This window comes from Elephantulus edwardii, unplaced genomic scaffold (assembly GCF_000299155.1).
Source record: "Elephantulus edwardii isolate Elephantulus edwardi_28Jun2011 unplaced genomic scaffold, EleEdw1.0 scaffold00016, whole genome shotgun sequence".
Taxonomy (NCBI): domain Eukaryota; kingdom Metazoa; phylum Chordata; class Mammalia; order Macroscelidea; family Macroscelididae; genus Elephantulus; species Elephantulus edwardii.
Genome location: NW_006399766.1, coordinates 1,890,797 through 1,897,499, shown reverse-complemented (window position 1 = coordinate 1,897,499; position 6,703 = coordinate 1,890,797). Strand labels below are relative to the sequence as shown.

The 6,703-nt window shown below is 36.6% G+C and overlaps 1 pseudogene; it reads left to right on the top strand.

Annotated features, from left to right (window-relative positions):
* The first annotated feature begins 1,585 nt into the window (after window positions 1-1,585).
* LOC102848590 lies at window positions 1,586-2,371 on the top strand (annotated as a pseudogene).
* The last annotated feature ends 4,332 nt before the right edge of the window (window positions 2,372-6,703 follow it).

The following is a 6,703-nucleotide window of genomic DNA, read 5'->3' as shown; positions in this document are numbered from 1 at the left end:
TGTATTTTTTTTTAGATTTTATTTTAATAGTTTTAATGAACATTTACAGAGATTTTGGATTTCCATTCATTCATTGTTGCACTTTTCTCCCTGCCCAGCCCTCCTCCCTGCTCTGCTGAGTTCGCTCCTCTCTTTGAAAAGTAAAAGAAAAAAAAATCTTTAATATACAATCCCCCCGCACCCCTCCCACCGCCCCAAATACGCTCCACTATGCAACCATAATTGTGGACTAACCAAGAATTCTGTACCCAGAAAAATTGTCCATCAAATATGAAGGAGAGTTCAAGATATTCCCAGAACAACAGAAACTAAGGGAGTTATAAAAAGAAGACCATTTTTGCAGGAAACACTGAGAGACTTCCTTCTTACAGAGATGCCACAGAAAGTAGGATGGACTAAAGTAACTAGCAACAACACCAAAAAGAACTCAACAAAATGATAAAACCTTGCCTTTCCATTATCACACTAAATGTGAATGGTTTAAATGTACCACTGAAGAGAAAAAGAGTAGCAGACTAGACTAAAAAAAAAAAAACAACCAAAAAAACCCAAAAAAACCACCAAAAAATACATCAATATGCTGTCTACAAGAGACACATCTGAAAAATGAAGATAAAGAAAGACTAGAAATAAAAGGGTAGGAAAAATATACCAAGCACATGACAACCAGAAAAATGCAGTAGTGGTGATATTAATTTCTGATAAAATAAATTTCATTGTAAAACCATTAGAAAGGACAAGGATATAATACTGAAAGGGTCAATAGAACAAGAAGATATGACAATAATAAGTATTTATGCACCAAATGAAAGCCTTGCAAAATACAAAAAAACAAATACTAACAAAACTTAAAAAGGAAATAGCACTACTCTAGTAGTTGGAGACTTCAGTACACCACTCTCAAGAAAAACTGCTAGAAAGAAACTCAACAAAGATGCCAAAGAATTAAACCACACAATAAACCAACTCGACCTCACAGATACAACAACAACAATGCACCTTCCCCCAAAAAAGCACAGTATACCTTCTTCTCCAGTGTGCATGGAATGCTCTCCAGAATAGAACTTAATTTATGTCACAAGGCAAGCATCAGTAAATTCCAAAGCATATAAATAATACAAAGCATCTTCTTAGACTACAATGCTAGAAAATTAGAAATTAATAACAAGAAGATAAAGGAGAAAAACCATACATTTGGAAGCGGAATAACACCTTACTTGAACATGAATGGGTGCTAGAAGATTAAAAAATTAAATTAAAAAGTTACTTACAACAAATGACAATGAAAACACAGCTTATCAAATTCTCTGGGAAACAGCCAAAGTAGTAATCAGAGGTCAATTTATAGCAATAAGCAAACACATTAAAAGACAGGGGAAAATTGACTCTCTAACCCAAGATCTCCAACAAATTGAGAAGAAAAAAAAAACCAACAAGAAAACCTGACATCCTCCAAAAAAAACTTAAATTATAAAAATTAGAGCAGAAAGAAATGAAATAGAAAACATAAAAACAATTGAAAGCACCCATAAGCATAAGTCTTGTGGGAGTCGTGTTTCCGTCTTTTTGTTCTTTTGACACAACCATGGCAGTCGGCAAGAACAAGCGCCTTTCAAAAGGTGGCAAAAAAGGAGCCAAGTGGTTGATGCATTTTCTAAGAAAGATTGGTATGATGTAAAGGCGCCAACAATGTTCAATATAAGAAATATTGGGAAGATATTAGTCACAAGGACTCAAGGAACCAAAATTGCATCTGATGGACTCAAGTGTCCTGTTTTTGAAGTGAGCCTTGCTGATTTGCAAAATGACGAAGTTGCATTTAGAAAATTCAAGCTGATTATTGAGGATGTTCAAGGCAAAAACTGCCTCACCAACTTCCATGGCATGGATCTTACCCAGTAGAAAATGTGCTCCATGGTCAAAAAAAGGCAGACCATGATTGAAGCACATGTTGGTGTCAAAACCACCAATGGTTATTTACTTCGTCTGTTTTGTGTTGGTTTTTAAAAAAATGCAATGATCATATTTAGAAGGCATCTTATGCTCAGCACCAATAGGTCTGCTATATCTGGAAGAAAATGATGGAAATAATGACCCAAGAGGTGGAGACAAATGACTTGAAAGAGGTGGTCAATAAATTGATTCCAGACAGCATTGGGAAAGACATAGAAAAGGCTGGCCAGTCTATTTGTCCTCTCCATGATGTATTTGTTAGGAAAGTAAAAATGCTCAAGAAGCCCAAGTTTGAATTGGGCAAACTCATGGAGCTTCATGGTGAAGATGGTAGCTCTGGAAAAGTTTCTGAGATGAGACAGGTGCTAAAGTAGAACAAGTGGATGGATATGAACCACCAGTTCAAGAATCTGTCTAAAATTCAGCCTTTTAATAATTACAAATAAAAATTATTATTTGTGGGAAAAAAGCAATTGAAACCATGAACAAAACTCAGAGTTGGTTCTTTGAAAATGTCAATAAAATTGACAAACCACTAGCAAAACTAACAAAGGAAAAGACACAATCCAAATAAAAGATGACACGGGCAATGTTATAAAAGAACCAGCTAAAATAAAAAGTCTAACAATGGAATATTATGGAAAAAATATACTCAAACAAATATGAAAACCTGGAGGAAATGAACAAATACTTAAAAAAATCAAAACCTACCTAAACTGACACAAACTGAAATGGAACACCTGAACAGACCCATTACAAAAGAAGAAATTGAAAAGGTAATAAAACAACTTCTAGCCAAAGAGCCCTGGACCAGATAGTTTTACAAGTAATTTTTATCAAACATTCAGAGAAGAACTATGATCAATTATACATAAACTTATTCAGGAAATAGAAAAGGATGGAATTCTCCCAGACTCGTTCTATGAAGCAAGAATATCCTTGATACCAAAGCCAGGTAAAGACACCACCAAAATAGAAAACTATAAGCAAATATCTCTCATGAACATCGATGCAAAAATTCTAAGTAAAATACTGGCCAATACTATCCAACAATACATCAAAAAAATAATTCACCACGACTAAGTGGGATTAATAACAGGTATGCAAGGATGGTTCAACAGAAGAAAAATAATCAATGTAATTCATCACATTAACAAAGAAAAAAAAAGAACCACATGATCCTATAAATTGATGCAGAAAAGGACTTTGACAAAACCCAACACTCTTGATTAAAACGCTCAACGAAATAGGATTAGAGGGGAAGTTCTTCAACATAGTGAAAGGTAAATATGCAAACTTGAGAGCCAACATTGCTCTCAATGGAGAGATATTAAAGACATTCCCTTTGGGAACAGGAAGTATGTAAGGATGCCCACTATCACCTCTCCTGTTTGATATTTTATTGGAAGTCTTAGCGATAGCAATAAGACAAGAGAAGTAAATAAGAGGTATCCAAATTGGTAAAGAGGACATAAAATTATCTCTACAGGCAGATTATATGATAATATAGTTAGAAAACCCTAAAGACTCAGTAAGAAACCTGTTGGACATAGTTGACCAATTCAGCAAAGTGGCAGGGTACAAGATCAGCACACAGAAATAAGTTTTATTTCTCTACATGACAAAGAAAATACATAACTGGAGCTCAGAAGAACAATACCCTTCACAATAGCTAATCACAAGATTAAATTCTTGGAAGTAAATCTAATAAGAAGCACAAAGAATCTATTAAAAAAAATTACAAAACAAGAAGAGACCTCAAGAAGTGGAAGAATATCCCTTGCTCAAGGACAGGAATACTCAATATTGTGAAAGTGACAATACTACCAAAGGCATTTTACACATTCAATGCAATCCAATACAAATACCAATTCCATTCTTCAATGAGATGGAAAAGGTAATCTCCAATTTCATTTGAAATGGAAAGAGGCCCTTAATAAGCAAAGCACTCCTTAAAAAGAGAAACAAGGTAGGAACCATCTCACTCTCTCATTTCAAATCCTGCTACATAGGTGGTCAAGACAGCATGGTACTAGTACAATAACAAGACACATAGATGAGTGGAATAGAATTAAGAATCCAGAAATCAGCCTATCTACCTATGGTAGGACAAGGAGTTGAAATCATTTAAGTAGGGAAATGAGAGTCTTTTTTTTTTTAAATGGTGTTGGCAAAATTGGAAAACCATCTGTAGAAAACGGAAATAAGACCCACAGCTGACTCCATACACAAAAAACAACTCAAAGTCAATCAAGGACCTAGGGCTAAAACCAGGGCCTATAAACTTCATTAGGGAAAAGCATGGAAGAAGTCTAGAAGCCCTAATACACAACATGAACACTCTTACAAGCATCCTGAAAAACCCACAACAAGGATAGGATAAAATAGATGAATGGGACATTCTGAGAATCAAATGCACATCCCAAAACTTCTCCAATAGGGTGAAAAGGGAAACCACAGAATGGAAAAAAATATTTGGCAATGACATGTCTGATAAGGGACTTATATCTAGAATTTATAAAATACTTGAGCACCAAAACAAGATAAAGGGAAATCACCCAACTGGAAAATGGGCACAGGATATGAATAGACACTTCAGCAAAGAAGACATTCAGATGGTGAACAAACATGAAAAATTGTTCAAAATCCCTAGCTCTAAGAGAGATGCAAATCAAAACAACTATAAGATATCATCTCACTCCAGTAAGAGTAGCAAAATTAAAGAGAGAGCAGCAAATAACAAATGCTTGCAAGGTTGTGGAGAAACTGGAACCCTTATTCACTGCTGGTGGGAGTGCAAAATCATGCAACTACTATGGAAGGCAGTATGGCGCTTTCTCAAAAAGTTACAAGTAGAAAAACCATTTGACTCAGCAGTTCCACAACTGGGAATATATCCTAAAGAAATCAGAAATGTCACCCAAGCAGATATATGCACACCCATGTTTATTGCTGCTTTGTTCACAGTATCAAGAGTTGGAAACAACCCAAGTGCCCATAACAAACGCATGGATAGAGAAGCTGTGGTATGTTTGTACAATGGAATACTATGCTGCATTGAAAAACAAGGAACTCATGAAACGTTATACAAAATGGGTGACCCTGGAGGACATAATGCTGGGTGAAACATCTCAGTCACAAAAAGACAAATACTGCATAGTGGCAGTGTTGTAAAACAGACTGATCTCTGGGTTGGTGGGAGTCTAGAAAAGAGGGGATAAATAATGTATACTGCATTGAAACAGACAAAGGAGAGAACTCTTCAAAAGGAATATATGATTAGGTATTATTTTCATGACAAGATTCCAGAAAAAGAAATACATAGTAAAGTGGACTGTGGACCTGAGGTAGGGGTATTGTATAACAATGAAATACTTTTTTTTCTTTTCAAAGAGAAAAGTGAGCTGGGGGGCGAGGGGTGGGCAGGAAAAAAATGTGCAGTAATGAATGAATGGGGGGAAAAATTAAATGGGAAGAATATGATGTAAAATAAAATTCCATATGATCCAGCTATTCCACTACTTGGAATTCACCATAAGAAAATAAGAACTGAGGCACAAATGGAGACTTGTACATCAATGTTCATAGCACCATTATTTACCATTGCAAATACAGGGAAACAGCCCACAAACACAAATGAATAGATTGAGAAATTATGGTACTTTCGCAAACTAGAATACTATTCAGCATGCTGGAGCAATGATTTTGTGAGCATTATGCGGAGTAACTCAGTCCCACAATAATTAATATAAAACCATTATTGTAGAATAAGTATAAAGATCCAAGAGGGGTGGGAGAGTTTAGAAGAAGAGGGATGGGGATGTGCAGGGGGAAGGGGACATTAATCATGGGCTGTACAATTTTGGGGGTGGGGGTTGAGGGAAATGGAAAGAATTTGTTCTCAAAAACTATGTATTCAAATTTTGTAAGTAAATTAGTTGTTGTTGTTATGTGCTGTCGAGTTGCTTGCAACTAATAGTGACCCTATGTACAACAGCCTTAAATCCTTCTTTGTCCAGAGCCGATCTCACTGTCTCCTACACACCCACCCCGATTACCCCAGTCACTGAATCAATCCACCTCATAGAGTGTCTTCCCCTCCTGCACTGTGCCTTCACCCTCCCAAGCATGTTGTCCCTTTCCAAGGACTGGTGTCTCCTTGCAGCATGTCTAAAGTATGACAGATGAAGCCTCAGAATCCTTGTCTCCAAGGAGCAGCTCAATTTAACCCTCTCCAGGATGAACCTGTTCGTTTTCTTAGCAGTCCATGGTACATTTAATACTCTTCTGCAGAACCACAGATCAAAGGCATCAATTCTCCTTCTATCCTCCCTAGTCATTGTCCAACTCTCTGACGCATGACAAGTGATTGCAAAGACCATGGCCTGTATCAGGTGCACCTTAGTCTCCAGAGTGACACCATTGATCTTCAGTACTTTGGAGAGGTCCATAGCAGCAAATTTTTAAGAAATCAGTTTGATAAAATGCAAAAACAAAACCAGCCACCCAAAAACTTATTGCCTGTTGTATGTTTTATTCTACCACTGAGTTCTTTGACATTAAGAGTATACTAACTCCGTGAGAGAAGATCTTCATCCTGAAACCTACAGCGTCCCTTTTCAGCAGGAAGTAGCTAAGAGAATATGCCATCACCTTTTCCTTATGAATCAGGGTGAAGTCTCTCTCAGGGAAGAGTGATAGGGAATGGCAAAGGACACACTGACAAAGGAGATTAATCAGAACTGGCTTT